This window comes from Corapipo altera, unplaced genomic scaffold (assembly GCF_003945725.1).
Source record: "Corapipo altera isolate COAL_440 unplaced genomic scaffold, ASM394572v1 1, whole genome shotgun sequence".
Classification (NCBI taxonomy): Eukaryota; Metazoa; Chordata; class Aves; order Passeriformes; family Pipridae; genus Corapipo; species Corapipo altera.
In genome coordinates this window covers 33,414,400-33,434,946 of record NW_020884873.1, presented here as the reverse complement: position 1 = coordinate 33,434,946, position 20,547 = coordinate 33,414,400, and positions in this window count along the sequence as shown.

The window sequence follows — 20,547 nt, the reverse complement described above, 5'->3', positions numbered from 1 at the left end:
TATGTCGAGCCTTTGGGGAAGGTAGTGGCCATTCCTTTGAGCTGGCAGGCTAGGCAGGCGGTGCAGTATGTAATCTGAGTCTTTTAAGTGTTAATTTTATTTATGTGTATTTTGGTGAGGTTTTTTGAAGAATGTGGGCTGGTTTTAATAGGAGGAAAATCTGAACTGAATGACTTGAAATTCCAATCCCTTGGATAAATGTTCAGAATAGAACAGAAGAAGGGAAAATTAACTTACCTTTTGCTGTCAAGAATGTTACAAATAACTTATTGACTAGTGTTATTGAGACATAAGAGGTGATAGGAAGTATCTGCACATGATTTTATTTAATTTATGTACATATGAAAGCACTGTAATAATTTTCTTGGGTTTTGTGATGCGGTGTTGTCTTGCAGTTTTACAGCTATGACAAAATCCAAGCTCCCTTCCATTTCAGCTGAAGAGGCAGAGGCTTTTTTGTGTGCTTGTTTTGGGGGGACTTTCTATCAGTCTTTTTTCTGTTAAAGATTGTTTAATTAAAATACAATTACAGAAGAAATAGTGCTAATTAGCATACATGTACTCCCACAAAGTGTAGCTTATTCCCATTCATTGTGGACAAGAGTGTGAACTAGATCTCTTACAGCCGTCCTGGAAATGCTCCAAATGCGAGAGTGCTCCTGGGACCTTGTGCCCATCTGCAAGCAGAGGAAAAGTCTTTGGTATCTTCCCTGGTATATGTTTGTTCTTACCTTTTATTCTGGCAAACACATACGCTTCTTGCGTGTTCCCCCATGGCCTGAACATCGGATGTAAGCGAGGTAAATGACTTTACATTTTCCTTTTATGGTAGAGGAGTTGCATCCCACATTAACAAGTCTTGCATCTGTGCACTGTAACTCACATACTGATTATATATGTTTCCTGGCTTATATATAGCCAAAACATATGAAGAAACAGTTGAAACTCTTTCAGAAATTCAGAAGTCCAAGCTTTGCAGTTTTAAGTTGATTTTTTGTTTTAGTTTTTCCTTTTCATATTAACTTCTCGCCAAGCTGCATGTAAACCTCCTTTGTCTAGGAAATGCAACCTTTTCAAGAGTAAAATATTCCAGGGGTTAGCTGAAACTGCTCTTAACAGTGCTATTCTTCTGGCTTCATGCCTATGGAAGTGATTAATGATTGGAATTTATGTCACAGAACACATAATAATTTGTTAGAAGAAACTGGATTCTGTCACAACACAGGCATTTTTCTCTTCCTGTCGTTATATTTTGTGAGGACTTACTTATTTCCTGCAATCTCAGCCCATGTGAAGAAGAGAATGATAAAATTTCTGCATAATTTTTCTGAGAATACATTTATACTCCAGATGACCTTTGGAGTAAATTTGAACTATTAGATTTTCCCACATATTTATAGCTCTGACTGTGCATCTCTGCCAGCAAATCTTACAGACTTTACCCACCAAATATTTGTTTACGGTTAAAAAACGATTTGCACTCGGAACACTATAGAAAAAGTTCAAAGCCATTACATTCAAAGCTTTCATTTATGATCTTAGTTTTTCTGTATTATCATCACCCAATGCTACATTCAAACTCATAATACATTTACCTAAGATGACTCTTTGCTTCATCTAATGCCATTGAATGCTGATAACTATTATCTGTGAAAAGGGTTTTCCTGAGACCACACTGCCATATATAAAATACTGGTCCTTTTCTTCCTACTGAGTGATCAAGGATTCTAAAGCTACCCTATGCCTAGGTTTCTTCACCTAAGCTTACTTGAACTAGATATTCTCATAGAATGGGCTGTTCCACTTTTTATTAAGAAAAATAATGGTCAAGTCTTAATTTACAAATGAATACTGGCACTTCCATTTTGTGTCAGACTTTACAAAATTATTTGCTTATACTTCACAAGGTATCCTGATGTTGACTACATTAAAATATATTCCCAAAGGAAAAAATGTTTGCTGGAGAGCACTTCTGGTTTGAGAATTTTGTCTGGGTTTGTGTTTAGGATTTTCTGCTTTCACGTGTGGCTATATTGTGCTCTGGACATCTCTCCACACCATGGTATATCGAGGCTGTTATGTTACTTCCACCCTGGAAAATATCTGTATAAGCTGATGTCTACCTTTGAAACCTCAAAGGTAGAGAAAGGAGGAGCAGTTGTGTGTGATTGAGCAAAGACCCCCATGGAGCAATACCTGGATGTAGAGAGTCCAGGGGCAGAGCATGCTGGGCAATACAGCTGTGTTACTGGCGTGAAGCAAGGAAGAAGTGCAGCTTTCCAAAGATTTACATTAACTCATGGTTTCCTTGTGCAATGGCCGTGAAAGTCTGTTAAGGCCTCAGTTTACCAGTGCCATTAAGAACTGATTCTTTTTAAACATACCTTTAAATCTAGTCTCAAAATATACATTTAAGTGCTCTGCTGAACTCGAGATTAAGTGTAACACTTGTTTTATCTTACAGGTTGGGTTTATGCTCCACAGGCATTGAAGAGGGTCGAATTGAAGTTCATTTATCCTAATTACTCTGATGTAAGAGGAGCAGCAGGGGGCAGACAGGCAAAAATATATTTAAACCTGTCATGTGCAGAAGAAAAGCATTTTCAGCACCCTTTCAAGACATGTGATGGCACATAAGCTCCCATTTCTCTGCCAATACTTTTATAATCACACTGAAAATGGATTTTCTCTCTCAACATTAGTTGAGAAACCCTTGTTGCCAATAATTGAAACCTGCAATAATAATAAATTTTCCTTAAGATTAAATCAACTTTGAAAGCCTCAAGTACAACTTGATGTAAAACACTGTTACTGATGATGTTTATACCAATCCAATCTCTTTGATATGTATTTTAAGCATTTCTTTTATGTAAAGGTAAGAAAAGAAGCTGTTAAGGGTCTTGATATTGCAAATACTTTTGTACTTCTTTAGCAGTGCCTCATTATTTTGTACTGAAAAAGAGTAGTATGAACTTTAGCCCCTATGAAAATGTTGAAAGGTTATTTCTTAATTTTGATGACAAAAAATGTGACATTTAATGAAGAAATTAGACCATTCAGATGGAGGGAATGCAGAGTAGACTCTGTATCAAAGCCCTTCAGTCTACATTCAAAACCAGAAGGGTAGCAATTATCATATGGTGCTTTTTTTAAGATTGACATCTATTGCGCTTTTTGAAGTGGAATTTTTGTATTATACAGAGTACCTACTTACTTAGTGCCTCTGTTATTATAGTGACAGTGTATCTATATATTAGCAAACGTTTGAATACGTTAATAGGAACAACCAAAGCTTTTCAGTATTTGCATACTATCCAGATTTGCACTGTGATTTGTGACAGAATTGCAAGGTATGTCATAGAAATGACATTTTCATACATGTTGTGTAGTGTTCATATACAGACAGAGCAGTAGGAACCAGCATGGCATGACATATGTTTGGAAAGCAATGCCTCCAAAGAATATAACTGTTCAATTCTCTTAAAAATTTTTAGTTTGTAAATGTTCGGATAATAAATCACTTACTTAGTGTTGTCCAGTTGCCTAGTTTTGTGAAGAGCTCTTAGCAGAATGAAAGGCATTAAAGTGGACCCCATTTCAGCTCAGCCAGAGGCCATCAGTCTGTCCCCAGCCAAGTTGAAGGTGACCTGTCTCCAGCCTTGTCCCATCTCTGCCTGGTTGTGGACCTTGTTCACCCAGCCCCTGACTTGCAGACTGACTTTCCAGCTTGTCCACAGACCTGCTGTGTCACCACAAACATGTCTGGCAGTGGGGCTAGGGGGTGCCCCTGGCTGCCCCCCCAGCCTGCCTTCTCCCTTGCCGCGTTGGTGCAATGGGCCCTGGCCTGTTCACCTTCATGGGGATCACCCATGGGTCCTCCCCACAGCTCTTTCCCCCTGGCAGAGACTGTGGGTGTTCAGTCCTTCCCTAAACATCATACAGGTGAAACCTTGATCCTCCTCAAATTTTTGTTGAGTTCAGTGAACTTGTGAGTGTGAGACATGGTGCATCTGCAGAAGTAAAATGAGAGGCTGAATTTTGCAATTTTAAATATGCTTGAAACTTCATGGCTATTCTCAGTTATATGAATGAAAAAATTGAGCTCGAGTTCATTGTAATCACATCTGTCTTATCCACATAATGAGAATTCAGATAGATGGATTTTACAGGAACCAATATACAAAGATTAGCTTTTTGCATGAGGCCAAGTATTTACAATTTAAGGTCTAAAAGGAATTTGGTTAGGGAAGTTGCGAACAGCTGAAGAGAGAATTTAGAATGGAAGTAACTCTTACATTAGCCACGCACTACTACTTATAAATACCAAGCAGTGCAGTTGGGCACTGACCCAGGGTATGCTTATTTCAAGCGTTTTCTCAACTTGAAAATATTTAAGGAATCTCACTGAAAGTGATAAACTTTTTAGTCTTCTTCTTCCACCACATACATAAACGGGATTGCTTCAATGGAGCTAAAATGCACAAAAAAATATTAATGTAAGAAACAGGAAGAATTTGATGGATAAGGAAAATATAAGCATTGAATTTCCTTTGCCTGATTTTTCACTCTCCATCCCTTCTCTCCCTCCCCAGCTCTTCTTATATATAAGATATATATATACATATATATATACACATCTGTATACAATTCCAGTACAAACATACTTTTGGATGACCATAGTCAATGAAAATTATTGGATTTTGCTGTGGCATGCCTAAAATCCCAAGTGGTGGTTCACATTTGCACTGAAAGTATTGATACAAATAAGTTCTGGAGATAAATGCCAGAAAAGTTATTATAAAAAGAGAAAACTCTCTGTAAAATCATGTCTAAAGCTATGGAATTACAAGTATCAGCTTCTGTAAACTAATAAAATCTTTTTTTTCCTAAATTATCTGACTGGGAGAGGGGATGATCTTAATTTTTTTAGCTTTATTTGATTTAATGTTAAATACTGTACAATGATTTTACCATTATAAGGAATCTAAGCAATAAATAATAAAATAATTTTAAAAAATTATTAAAATGTATTGGCTGTAGTTGGTTAATTATAGTTTATTAACATTGTATTATATAAAAATAATGTAGCTTTATTTTATAATATTTTAGGATATAATGGAAGTTTTTGACAGGCCTTGAAGCAGAGGTAAAGAGTCAAAAAGACTCTCTTAGTGATAGTCCCAATTCAAAAAGGCATGCTATGTTCCAAATTTTATTATTTTAAAATGTAACTAGTTACACTTTTTCCAACCAGAAAGATGTGATGGTGAACATGATGAAGAAAACTAGCTTTGCAAATGCTTGGTCTAGTACACCGATGTACATCATGTGCAAAGACAAGGTCCACTGTGGAAGAAGTTTGAGATGATAGCTTTTATGATCAAAATAGTATTTTACAACAAATAGAAGAAAGTCAGAAACAGGATCAAAAGCTGTTGATCACAAGTGACAGCATGGTCTTTCCCAATGAAAATCAGATATCAATGATAGATGATGAAAAGATGATGAAATATATAGCATTAAATACAGTTTTTAATATTTACTGGTCTTTTCAAAAACCCCATTAATTTTTCCTGTCGCACTCTGTATCAGGATGTAGTGGGTTGACCCTGGCTGGACACCAGGTACTCACTACAGCCGTTCTCTCACTCCCCTCTGCAACTGGACAGAGGAGAGAAAAAAAAGCAGTGAAGGATGCATGAGTTAAGAGCTGGAAGAGGTCACTTACTGATCACCATCACAGGCAAAACAGACTCAAAGTGGGGATATTAATTGAATTTATTACTAACAGGATCAGAGCAAAAGAGGGAGAAGTCAAATAGTCTTTAAAACACCTTCCTCCCACCCCTCCTTCCTTCCATGTTCTCCCTCCTCCCCCCCAGCGGTGCAGGGAGACGAGGTGTGGGGGTCACAGTCAGTTGTTGTTTCTGCTGCTGCTCAGGGAAGAGGAGTCCTTCCCCTACTCCCGTGGGGTCCCTCCCACGGGAGACAGTCCTCAATGGACCTCTCCAGTGTGAGTTCATCCCATAATGATGTCAGCACCATAATGCTAGAATGCCTTCACTCTTTCTGGTTAGTTTGAAATCCTTAATTTAAGTTAGGTCAAGGTAGAAGCAGATAAAAATATTTTGTCATATAAAGTTGAAACATCACACAGCTACAAAGTTCTATGAAGACAGAACTGGCTTAAGGACTGTAGGATCACAGGACAAATCAGCTGGCGGAGACCTCTGGAGGTCTCTAGTCCTACTGCCGGCTCAGCTGGAAGATCAGACCAGGTTGTTCAGGGCTTTGTCTAGACTGGCTTTGAAAACCTCCACGGATGACCACTGTGCAACTTTTTTGGACAATCTTACCCCTGCCTGACTGTCCCTCATTGTGAAAAATGTTTTCCATATAGCCAGTCTGAACCTGTTCTTTCAACTTACACCCCTTCTCTCTTGTCCTTTCACTGTAAGCTGCAGGGAAAAGCCTACCTCTGTCTTCTTGATAACCTCTGCATAGGTACTGCACAGCTGCTATAAGCCATCTCTTTCTCAGGATGAAGCAGCCCTGGTCTCTCAGACTCTTCTCACAGGGCAAGGTTTAACCATTGTGATGGCCCTTTGCTAAGCTTACTCCAGTTCATTGGTACATTCTTCTCGTGTTGAGGAGCCGAAATCTGGGTGCAGTATTCTAGATGCAGTCCAAAAAATATTTGATTTTAGTTGCATTGCATCCCTGATTTGTCTTAGTGCAAAAGCACTGGTGCCAGCACAGAGCAAGGAGGGGACTCAGGCTAGCAAGAGCAATGAGGAGTGCAAGCTGCCTGTGGTGGCAGCTGTGTGCACTCAGAACTGCTTATACAGCTCTTGGGCGGTGTTGGGAGAGGTGTCAGGTTGGGGCTGCCTATGAGGACAATCTCTTCTTCTTATGTTAGCGAGGCCCTCCTGGGACCAATGAGCTTCAGATTCTCTCTTCCACCTGTGCCCCAATTTTTGTGCAACACGTTCCACACAAGGATTGTATTTCCAGAAGAAAACCTCAGGTGGCAGCAGCACCATAGCTTTTGGAACCAGTACTGGTCTTCGTGCAGTTCTTCCTTCTGCTATCAGTCATTAGGACTCGTTCACGCTTGTGTTTAGCATCATTAGCAAATCATTAGCCGATGGAAGACTGAAAGTGTTTTTTCCTGACTGATTTAGTGATGTGCAGATCTCATTTGGAAGTCCTGCATCCATGTTTTATATATTCAAGCAAACAATGCATATTTTCATATAATTGTAGAAGATGAATTTGGGTTACTCAGGGTTAATAATGTGTTTGATGTATTTGATTTGAGTTAAACCTCTTAAAGCACTCTCTGAAAGATATTCTGTCTCCTTTAAGCTAGATAGTCATCCACTTTCTGGTTTCTTGTATGTGACCATATATGACAAAAAAGGAGGGAGGAAGGTATTCAAAGATCACTAAGAGGATAGCAGGGAATAAAGATGTAAGAAATTTGGAAGTAGAACAAGCAACAAAAAGTTAAAAGGAAACACAGTGAGAAATGGAGGAAATCAGATGGGAAATACATGAGGGAGGAAAAGGCTTGACCCTGGTTGGAATAAGAGTTGTTTCTTAGAGCTCTGTTTTTGGACGTCTTGAACACCTGTAGTTCCCTTACAGTGTTTCAAGACACGGTGTCACAGAGATTAACTGTGGGATTTCAGGCTATTCTTACTTGCAATGACTCTGTCTCTCCATCTAGTTGGGTTTTTTAGGCACCAGCCACTAGTAAATTCTCTCTATATGCTTAGTTTCACTGCCAGTCAGCCATGATCTTTGAAGGCTTCCACATTGTTTCATCTTTCAGGTTCCTGCTATTGAAGTATATCTGTAGAAAACAGTAAGCACCAGAACTTTCTGTTCTCTCCTCCCAGAACAGACAAGTGATCAAAGAACATTCCTCTTGAGCAGAGTGGATCTGATGTCACATTCCTGCAACTGGACAAAATAAGAAAATAGTTAAAGAATCAGCAGAGAAATTGCCACTAAAAGGAGACTGGTGATGGGCCATTTCTTCATCCTAGCCCTGAAATGACTATGTTTCCTGATATCTTCAGGAGCTTGCAACTTTCTTTCACCTGGATGCAGCATTAGAACAAGAGTTTCATGGTATTATGGGAGTGAAAAATGAACACTGAATGACATTATCTCCTTCTGCACTAGAAAATAAAGAAAAGAGTAATTTTATTCAGTTTTAATGGACTCTAGTGTATTTCTGATGCATCCACTACATTTGATAGTGATTACAGCATGGACTTTGACACCACAGTGACTGTCTGTTTATGTCTCCTTGGCCTGGTTTTGGCACAGTTTAAGTCATTATTTGGAGAACTGCATGGGTATAACCTGGCCGGAGGTCTGAGAAGGGGCAGCCCCATTCTCTGCTGCTGCTTTAATTATGCCTCAGTGCAGCACTAGAGAGTGAACTACAGCTCTGGCCGGATTTTCTCTGCCCAGGACTAGGATGAGAAACAGGGGAGTAGTTTGCATCCACATGTACCATCTCATGGTATATGGGATTCATGACAGGAAGGAACTTGTGGAAGGCTGCATGCATGGCATTGCTATTTTAGGAACTGCTGCCAAGTGGAGGTAATGCCACTACCCACAGTAGCTTGCAGAATGCCTCCAGGAAGCAGATAAATTAGAATGCTGTGTAGTGTTAAGATCTGGTGGCATCTCAAAGCTGATACTTTATTTCAGAGTGGTGGGTGATCTCAGTAGGCTAGTATTCCAGGTCAGCATCCTACAAATCTCGCATCTCATCATGCAGCAGGTGGGTAGGTGAGGAAGACCACATGTCTAAGATGGTGCCTTGAAATGCAAAGGATGCCCATAGAGCAAGCCAGACTGAACACTGTGTTGTGCACTTTTGCTCACTCGGCAGAAGTACAGGAACATTCTCACACTTTGTCTAGATTGATGTCATACCTGATCAGATCCTCCTTGAGTTCCTCAGATCAGCCACACTGACCTGTGAGAGGTTCCACAGGTATCAGCAGGGCTACTGAACTTGTGGCACAGCTGAGGACAGCCACAAAACTGGTCTCCTGGACCAGTGCTGCTGAATCTCAGTACCGAGCCGAGCAGTGATCTGCCTCCAGTGCCAGATGCTGAGCCCATCCTCCTCCAGCACCCCAGCGCTCACTTCAGAGCCCTCTTGCCTGAACCCCCAGTGGTAGTGTAGAGTAGATAGTTTCTTTGGGCAAGGTGATAGGCAATTTTGTATCACAGGTGAAGTATATAAGGCTCCAGTTGCTTCAATACTGGAAGGATTTGGAATGAAAAGCAGAAGAAACTCACAGTAGCACTTCCTCCCATGGTAACAGTTTTCTAAAATCTTCAGTTATTTCTAAGTAATATACATATAAATACACCTTTTAAAATTAATTATTCAGTGGAGACTATTTAATGTCATTTTATAAATGCACAGCCAAATTAAAATACAATTGCCAGTCTATTAAATACCTGATTTGCTCATTTTTCTTTATGATTATTATGATGAAGCACCATATTTTAAATCATGAGTTGACTCCAGCACGGGGTTTATATTAATGTATAATTGCTAGTTTTTACTTATATTTGTGCGGAAAATGGTGAGATTTCCCCGGACAACTTAATGAATATTTTGGGTCTTTTACAGGTGACCTGTCCTCCCACACATTGTATCTTATTCTTGTATATTTTTGTATATTTTGAGGGAAGTTTCTATAAAGCATCAATGAAGTCACTGTAAAATGAGGCCATCTACACAGGTTTGAGGATAAGAAAGCTAAATTGATTAGAAAATTGAAAGGAGAAATATTTGGATTAATCTGCCGTGTACAAAGTAACCAAAATTGGGTTCTGGCATGTTTGGGTTTTTTTTCAGTTGCAGTGGGAGGACTACAGTCACAAACAGATGCAAAAATAGGAGCCCCAGGCAGAGTTTGTTTCCCTGCAATGTGTGATAGGGAAGATGGATGAGGAAGCCCAATGTCACCTCTATCCTCTGCAGTGGGAAGTTTTAGAGCTGTTTCATCAATGTGGAAATAGTGTTAGTGCTTAAAATGGAGCAAACACTGCTGTAGACAGGCTTTGGGTACTTTTACAACTTGTTTAAAACAACAGCCACAGTGCAAATGCACCTTCAGGCTAGTATGCCCCAAAGAACCATGTAGACAATTTCAGGTACATAATTAGTCTCCCCAACTTCAACAAGATTTCTCAAATGCTTGATATTTTGAACATGTTTTAGGTGTGAACCAGCGTCACAAAGCTGTGACAGCTTGACATCTCATGCATGGTTTGTGACAGAGGTGGAAGAATGGCCAAGTGCTTTAAAAGGCTCTGTTTTTCTATCCCCTCTTCCCTGGAGGAAGGGGGAGCATCTTTCTCCAGAAAAACATGGGTTTATAGTGCGTATTTTACAAATTAATCAGTGCACACACATATGTGCACTTTTCTCTCTTTTTATGTCCATAATTATATTTACTTTTTATACATATACAGAGGAATAGGAAAGTCACAGAAATGCAGCACAGAGAAATAAATGAGTCACAAAAGTCAAGGAAGACTGTGGTCCAAAGCCTGCAATTAGAAGATACAGCCAGTGCTTCACTGATTTCATTCAGATGGCACATGCATTCTTTGCAAATCATGATTTAAAATAGGGTAGGAGAGGATACAGTGAAAAAAAGACACAAGGAAAACACGAAACAGCACAAAATTAGTACAACACAGAGAGGAGGGAGCTAAGGGAGAGGAGAGCCACCATATGGAGAAGGCCCTACCCAAAGGATCTGGATTTCTACCAAAATCATATGTGTTGATGTGTTGTTGACATATTAGCTAATGACTCAGTCTAGTCATGTTCTGGTCACAGGTTGTGAGCACAGCACCCAACTGTCACAAGGTACTGGCCCTCATTTTTGTTGTAAGTTTCTAGATTATGTTGGAAGCAGGTTAAAAATACCCTTAATTGTTATTTCCTTTGTAAGGTGTGTAGCATGGGAGTGGGTTTAGGTCCGGGTAGCTGGCTATGCTGAGATCTTGGATCTGGAAGCAAGCAGAGGCTTTTCAGGTAAAAAGCCTTTGGTGATGCACGTGAGGAAGTTATAGTGCTCATTACAGTGCTTCCCAGTGCAGATCCAGGAACACAAGAACATTCTTATGTAAAAGGCAAAGGATTTGAAGGAAAATGGTGAAGTGGCAGGATGCCTGAAGGTGACAGGGTCTTGGTCGATGGTTTTGAGTACAACTTATATGATACAGAGGACAGAAAAAGGCAAACAAGGATATGTGTGGTAAAAGGGGAGAGAAACATGTGGAGGTTTTTTCCTTGAGTTTTTGTTTTCTTTGGGGTTTTTTTTAGCAAAGGTTACTTGTCACACTGAAACAAGGGTTGACCTAAAATTTCTATCAAGGCAATGGCCAAGGGTAGGGAATCATATGTGAACCATTAGCAATACAGAAGTTAGACTAATGATTTGCTATCACTTCCAAGACCAAAAATCAGACCTCTGTGGATGTACGTTCCTTCTAAGAGTAATCCTATAGGTAGGATCCTGAGCTGGGATGTCAACACTGACTGAATATTACTGTGGGCAGCAGTGAGGGCCATAGAAGTATGGCAGATACCAGGATCTATGGTGCTGTGAGGTGCAGAACTTACCCGTACAGCAAAATCTTTCCTCCAACAAAAATTCTCCATGAACATGGCAGTTGGGACACATCTGTCCTGACAGCCCCAAGGAAGGAGCTGGAACCATTTTCTTTCTTGTGGCATCTTACACAGAACAAGAGAAACAAGGATATATGTATTATTAAGAGACTGGAAGGCAGACACAGCGTTCACCACATTCCAGGGAGCTGATATCTTTGCCCAGTTGAGAGAGATTTCTGTGGCTTTGCTCCTTACTCAGAATGGTGATTGTGCTGGGAGGCATGGAGCAGTATTGTTTCTAGCACTATTCCTCTGTGTATATAAATATTCCCTGGCTGTGGCTGGCTCATCACACAAGATATCAATCCATGCTTCCCTTCCCCTTGCCTTCTCCCCTCCCTCCTCACATCTCTACCAGCACAGCAGATTCCAGTAATAAACCCATCACTGTGAAAGCCAGGTGTCATCCAAATTAATTTGCTGCAGCATTTGATCTATCCTCTGCTTCAAGATACAGGTTTCAGAGTATTTTATGAGCTGCACTTCACAGCTTTGTACCACACAAGCCATTCTGCAGCATTTTATGAGCTACACTTTATAGAATTTTATCAAATATTATGTAGAATATTTTAGCAATAAGGCCTTTTTTAGGAAAGCAATTCCAGTACAAGCTTGCATACACATGAGAAAATGTGAACATCCTCAAAAGACTGTTAACACTTAACTTTCCAGAAGATCTTGCTGGGTTATTTATTTTGTAATGGAATTTTTACAGTTCACAAGGAAACTAAAATGGGATACAAGGTACAGCCACTGCTTTACTAGGGCTATTTAGCTTTACAAAGCAGAGATGCCTCAGTTCATCCAGTGTCCTCCACACTGTGGAGTACCGCAGGAGGGATGATGGGCTGAATAGCATCACCTTATTCGTCACTGAGCCCCCCTCAGCTTTCTTGAACAAGCAACATCTTTGTTTCCAGGTCTCATCAACAATTGACACAGCCTCCGTTTGGTGGACTGACTGTACAGGTGCATCTGCAGCTTCAACTCTCCTCACTGCAATTATTTGTCTTCCCTAGTGACAGGCAGAGCACATCGTATGCTGCCAGCCTCCACATACCTGCATTCCACAGCCATCCCTCCACCTTCTAGATACCCCCAGATTACCACAAGATCTCATTACATCAGAGATATGGGTATCAAACAGTCAATGTCACCCAATGCTGGGAAGGAATTAGGAAGTGGCACCTGAAAACTCTGGGAATCTTTTTTTGTCATGGAAATGGAACAAAAAACCTCAGTCAGTTGTTGATTTTCTCAGCTCATATCTAAACCCATGCACAGGTAAGATCCGTCTCAACTTCTCCAAGGTCTAGGGAGGAAAGGGGAAGATATCTGAAGCTCTCCTTGCATGAAAAGAAAGCCAGGTGCTGAGGAGCAGCAGCACTTCTCCAGTCTTCTTGTGATGGCAACCTTTTCCGAGGTCTGTGTTTCAGATCTTCGAGGCCACACTCCCCCAGCTTGGCCAGCTGAGAAAAGCTTTGTCTGAGAAGTCCTGTGGTACAGGAGTCCCTGCACACCTGCAGATGGACACCTTGGACACGGCACTTCTTTGCCTGCCCCAAGAAGTCACTTTCTGTAGAGTTCTCTGGAAGAGAAAGACCAGTCCCATTTAGCAAAGTTGCTATGAAATATTCAACTTTGTGTTTAATTTTTTAAGTCTTTTCCCATTTGTTTAATGGAAGCTGAAACACTGCCATCACTGTCAGGTCCAGAAGTGGTGTTGCCTGGCCAGATCTTTTGGGGTTTACAGAAAATGGCAGTATTCATACTTGCATTACAGCAGCAGAAAGCAAAATTGAACATGGCATTTACATTTGCAGCATGAAAATTCAGATCACTGAACACAACATGAGAGTTATTTAAGGTCCTAATAATCTATACATGCACACTGCTGATCTTGTGTCATGCCAGTTGTTTTGAAGGATGTGCACTCTTTAGAGTTTCTGCAAAGGAAAGGAAAAAAAATGCTGACAAGTAAAATCAATATACTCCAAAAGAAATCCAAACAAAAAGAAAGTTGAATAAGAAGAAATATACAATTTCCCTCCATTAATCAAGGAAATAAAAACAAACCCAAAAAAATCAGGGCTAGTTTTTGATAATTTATTCTTAAATTGCTTTCTGTCTGTTATTTTTAAAATCTCTGCAGTAGTAACCTTCCTATTCATTACTTGGTTATGTCAATGAAAAGAAGAAAAACCTCAAGTAATAACTTTTTCTGTTGGAAGACAACAATGAGTTAGACTATCTTTATTAACACTGTAGCAGAGGATCATAAAATACATAAGAAGCACATTATAATAAACATTGCATCACATTAAATGTGTTTAGGTGGTGATCATGTTTCAGGCAGCTATCTGCTATGCTTACAGAGAACTGAGCCATTGTAAGCTTTGTTCATCTTCACAAGCCCTGTAAATTTTGGGATAAATTGTCTCTAAGCTGGCAGAAGTCTGAGAAAAGCATTTTGAAGAAAATGGTCTCTCATTTATTAATATAACAAAGTGAGTCTGATGGCTTAAATAAAAGAATAACCCTGGCAGCTGCTGAGCTCTTACAAATACTGTTTTAAATCAAAGAGGAAGGAAAAACCCTATATATAAGCTCAGTGACAAGCAGGAGTCAGTAAAGTCAAGAATGAGAATGGAGTAAAAGAGAGACACAGCTATTGCAAAGGCAGGCAAGCAGAACATGCCAGTTTGGCTTCTGCTGTTGACACTGTTCTGTATTTTATACGAATATTTAATCCCAATTAGGCTTTTTGATTCTACTCCAGCGGTCACTAATGTAAAATGCAAATAGAGTATACTTCAGGAGCATACCCTGGTAGATCTGCTGATTAGCTAAGGGGTTAAGAAGGAACATGAGGGATGGTCATCAAAAAACTCAAACCCTTCAAAATTAACAAGGTAACAAATTCTGTTCTGGAGCTGGGAAATATTTGAAAGCTATGGGAAGTAAAAAATGTAACTCTTGTTCGGCAATTCAAAGATAAAAAGTACATTGTAATCTTTTAAAAATATGACATAAAATTGCTTTAGACAACTCTTGGCACACTAGTACAGTTTCTGGCTTTCCAGACTTTGGTTTCAGCTCAGGAGAAACTCAGTCACAGATGCAAGGCTTTGTGAGCTCCAGACTCCTCTCCCACTCCAAGGACTAGACTGCTGAGAGCTCGAGCTGGAGCTAAGCTCTGACACTCCCTATTTTGGGAACTGAAGCTGACCTCAGAGCTCTGTCCTTCTTTTAAGGCAGATGCTGCTGCCAGGAATCGCAGCAGGGCCATGTTTGAGGCTGAGAGCTCAAAGAGGTGGCCAGCAAGGAGCACCCAGCTTTGAGGTTTAAGTGTGATTCAAAAACTTGCCCATCTTGGGAGATGGGCACATGCATCTGCTTGGAACCTGCAGCTCAAGAGAGAGGCTTGAGGAGCTGATCTGGCACGAAAGAGCCACTGGAGATGTCCCCTGATACCCCAGGATCTCACTGCCCTGGACCAGCGCTCAATATCAGGCTTTCATCTTGCTCCTTTTCTTCTATTTTCCACCTATGAATCTTTGACTTTCCTAAGGCATTAGGTATCTAGGAGAGCTGCTGAAGCAGATCCCATGAGGAAGCTGGGAGGAAAAACATCCCAGCTTTGGATCCTCATTGGGCGTTGTTCTATTCAGATCGGGACCATGTGCAAAGACATGGGAAGCCTTGAAGTAAATAAGCTGGGTACCCAGAGTGCTTCAATAATTCCAGAGTGAGGGAATTACAGAAGGGGTTTTGAGTTGTAATTTTGCTTTTATGTGCCTAATCTTTGCTTAAATTCAGGTGCCTTCGAAGACTTTAATTCTGACTCTAATTTGAAATGCACTGCTACAGGCTCTTTTCCTGCTATCAGCTGAAAAGCAAGGGCTCTGGGAAGTTGTCTGGGGAAAGGTAAATCTTCTCTATCACACTGAGCTACTGTGGATGCCATATAGAATGAGGCAGCTTTAAAGGATTTTCCCAACTCAGTTCAGAAAAAGTGATTATATAGGATTTATGAACCAGCTTCTCATAAATTTAATAATGACTCACCATTTTCTCCACTTGCTAGATTGCTTAGCACTGACTTGGATGCTCTGATAGAGCAGCGTTAATAAGAAACTGCATGATTTACCTTGAGGTACTCTCTGAAGATAGTTCACATCACTGAAATCAGAAAGAAGAAAAATAATGCTTGCATAACAGAAGATATATATATGGTATGTTCAAGAAATATTTTTAACTGCTGTTCTCAAAGCTGTCTCAAACAAATCTACATTTCTCCCCTTGCCCCTGGGACAACTCAAGAAGAGAGCCAAAATGCCCTGAGGTAACTAATCAGAGAGTCTCTTAAAGATGAAAGAATTTAGGAAGATAACACTTCTAAACTCTTCTGTCTGCCCACCTCATCACGTTTAGCATGAATGCCCTTCACCTTTGTCATTGTGAAAAACGGCCGTTTAGCTTAAACTGGTGATACAAGCTGCTAAATACTGTGCAAGAGCAGGTGAATGCTGGGAGAGCTGGGTGTCTGCCTTCACTTGGGTGGAGGCTGACAGAGGAGGAGAAACAAATGGGCTGTGATAACATCTGGTCCATCTGACCACACCCTAAAGCTCCAACATTTACTTCCATGGCAACTGGCCAAAAGAGTGTTTCATCAAGAGGTGGAATAGCCAGATAAGCAATAAATCAATTATCAAGGTATTGGTGGGAATAATTAAAAAATGGAATCATGATTACTAGGAGAGAAGAAAAAACTTGTTCTGTTCCTGACCAGTACTATGTTGGAAGGTAAATGTCCTGAATCTCATTGGGCTGGTCTTAAAACCACTAAAAAATCCTTTTCCATAAAGGAAATGAGCTGAAGTGAGACAGCATTGCTTATTAAGACTGTTTGGGTTTTTCCTTGAAAAACAGCTATGGAAATTCTGCCTTTCTTTTCTTTGTTTTACATTCATTTTCTATTTTTTCCTTCTGCATCCTCAGAAAGAAAGGACCTCTTTTTCTTTTCAGTGTTCACATCTTCCCCCATTCCTCCATAATTTAGCATTTTCTAAAATTTTTCAGCCTACAGTTCAAGGTAGCCCCCAGATTTGGCTGTGTGGCCCCTCAACCCTCCAGCTCTGTGTGCTCTGTCAAGGTTACACCAGAGCATAGCATGACTGGAGATGCTGGGATAAACATGTGGCTACCACTGCAAACTCTTCCATCACTTGTAAGAGAATTCTTGGCTAAGTTGCAAATGTTAAAGCTCCACATTAAACTCGCCCTTCTACTTTCTTTTAGTCTATTTGCCACACATCATGTGAAATTTTATGCTTTAGAAAAAATAAAAAGTTCATTGCAAAAACTACACTAACCAAAAACTAGGAAACAGCCCTAAAAAAACCAGAACACACAACTCACTACCTGCTAAAATTGTTGTATATCAAAAAAAGCAGAGCAAACATGTCAGTGAAGAAAACAGGTTCTGGTTTCAGGGTCAAAAAGGAATTGGTACACACAATCAAGACTGAAAAATCTTTTGAAGTTTTTTAAAATCATCCTGTAATTTTATTTCTCAAATATGACAAAGTCCTGGTCTGCAGTGATCACTAAAGATCTAACACATTTCCAAAGGAAAAGGGTATCAGCTGCAGCACTATATCAATCTCTGCATTTTTACAGTCTCTGGCATTTTGGTCTGGAAAACTTAATTTTCACTCTCTGTGAGGACCCCAAAGGGAGCTTTATTCTTTATTTTGCTCTCCCTGCTATGTTAAAAAAGCTACATGGTTTGGGCAATTTGGCTGTCATCGTGCATTCATTTTCCCTGAGTATCTTCTGATCCATACTAGATGCATGTGCACCCAGCACAGTGTTATGTGAGCATTTGAACTTTTTATTAAGTTCAAAGCTGCTATATCCCTCCTGTCATAACTACTTCAATTCTCCAAGTGGTTTATTTAGCATGGAAGCCATCTTAGAGAAAAGTGCATAGTGTCATTAAATCCCATTTAATTCAAACACCTCTATACCCATTGCCACTTGACAGTATCAATAAACAAGACATCACCAGTCTTCCCAGTTTTTCTATTATCCATAAGCTCTTTGTATCAGAGTGCCTTACACAAAAAACAATCTATCCCAACCTGGAAGTAGTTGGGATGAATGAGAGGGTTGTAAAGTTCTTTCCTGTAACGCTTAACTCTGTTAGTGTCTCTCATCTGCTCCTTCTCCACCTCTTCTCTGTAAATCCTCCTTGGAACCCTGCCTTTTTTTTTCCAGCAGAACACCTATTGGGAATGGCTGTTTGAGAAAAAGAGAAGAATTAAAATTAGTCAGAAATTAATCTTTGTATTCATTGATTTTGTTACAAAAGAAGATGAACAGTTGCACTTAAGCTGGTTTTAACTGTAATCTGAGCCCTTCCATCTGCTCATTATGCTTGTAAGACCACATGAATAAAATTGCATTAAATTCATTACCAGAAAAGTATAAAAAAATCGAGAGAACAGTAACAAAGAAGAGTTAGTGCACAACTGTGATTTATTTATGAAGAAAGATTAATAACTTAACTCAGGAGCCCAGCTGAAGGCAAATAATTGGAAGGGCTCTCAAAGGACCCTCTGGAAACAGGCTCAAACCTCAGACTGTGAAAGTGCTTACTCATTTTTATTTAGCTTTTGTTCAAGAAAAGCTCCAGTTAAAAATTAAACAAGGGAGAAGTGGCTACAAATATTTTCCAGATCTGAGTATCAAGCAAGGCTTTATATAGCTAATGTGAGCAGTGGCCTTCAGTGGCAAACAGCTAGAAAGTAGAACTGTGTGAAGGTATATGACTTCTCTTGGGTAGAGTTAGTGGCTACCTCTGAACCAGAAAAGAACACAGGATCTGTTCTTTGGTCCTGCTGCTGAACTGCAAGAAGGGGGAGAAAAGCTTTCAGGGCCTGGGCATCTTCTGAGATGGTATTTGTTGACACAGGGCAAAATGTGCCACAGTGCCCACAGCTGCATACAGTGTGGATGGTGGCACACCTCCACTTCAGCTCCTCTTCTGGCTTGGGTTAGTTTGCAAATATAGATGCAAATTGGGCCCAGAATCACATCCTAACAGTCACATAGTATCATATTGCTGGCAGTAGGGTGACCTTCTGCTCGGGAAAATTAAAAAAAGCATACCATTAAGCACAGTACATACTAAAGTCTTCAGTCAAATCCTGAGGGAAATGTACACACACACACACACATACCCACCCCAATTTGTTTCTCCCTGTTATCAGACAAATATTTTCAAAAAGCAAAGATGAGCAAGTACAGAATAGTATTTAAAACATATTTACTAATATCCTTTTGTTTGACAGTCTCAAAAGACAGGCAAATTACTTTTTCTGAGATCCCTATTTAATTTTGAGTTTAGTAACTAGATCTTTGCTGAGAGGCTCACCAGGAATGTAGAGATTACACCATTACAGAACAATAGAGCTCTGTAAGTTATAAATATAAATAACCAGTCTTGGATTCTCTTGGAAAAATGCAGACTTATGGAGTTCCTTTCTCCTCCAAACCATTAATTATGACAGGATCTGGGGGGGGGGGGGGGGGGGCAGAATAAAGGCAAATCAAAATATTATTGCATGGTCATTAAAGTTACCCAAACTTTCATTTACAAATAGCACTGGGGGATTTCAGGAATTTCTTAGGAAGGCTGGTCTTTGATTTTCTGGGGTTTGTGTGTTTCTTTTCTGGTTTCCTCAGCTTTTTCGTTAATGGAACACATTGGGATAACATAGTATTTTTTTTCCCTATAAGCCACCAAGACATAGACTGTTTTAGAAAAGCACTTCCAAGCATTATCCGTTACAAAACACTGTTAAGGAAGGTTTTGTGTGTTCCTGGAGAATTATATAACAGTACTGGATTTCTCTCCTGAGATATACAAACCTGTAAGTGTGACGTGGAGCCTGGTGAATGAATGTAATACATTAAAGCAGAAATCTTTGTACACATACATTTAATTATTGAATTAGTTATTTGGGTTTCTTAAGTCTATAGCAGCAGCCATTCTATCCAGAAAGTTTTTTGTATTGGATTTGCTCTTTCCTCCCTCAGACTTAGAAGGTTATTACTTGTAAAACCATTTTTTTAAATGCTCTGGAATGGTGTGATTAAGTTAAAGTGACCCTGATCCCACATCTAGATGAGGTCAACATTCTGTAAGGAGAAATATATGCCAGATGCTGCAAATACTTTGTGGGCTGGGAAGAAAGGAGAAGGAGACCTCTCCTCCTGCTACCATTTTTGGGAGGGGAAGTTATCTTTGCAACAGCAAAGAAAGCATTTTTGAATTTGCTTTTAAAAATTAAATTATCACGCCTTTGAATAGCAAATAAATGGCCATAAACAACACTGCCTGTAAGAAAGACAGGTATGGACTTGTCAGAGCACTCTCGGTATCCATTTTCTTGTCAACCCCAAAGCTGGAAATTTACTGATTTCTAAAAGTAAGCCTAACATTCCTACAATACCAAGTTTTCAAGATCTTATAAAAAAGAAGAAAATTCTCAGCAATGTACCTAATCTCAGCACACTTGCCCCAAAAGTAACACCCTGATTAACAGCTTATAGGAGCAGCAGGCCTAATTATTATTCATAGGCTCTTGAATCAGGTTCATCTCTCTTGTGTCTGATCAACAGAGAATGCTATTGTCTGTCAAACACACTGTATTTAGCATTTTGATGCAGCACAAACTGATGTGACATACTGGCAAAGCCCTTTTAGATATCTTTAAGAAATTTAGGATAGCTGCATTAAT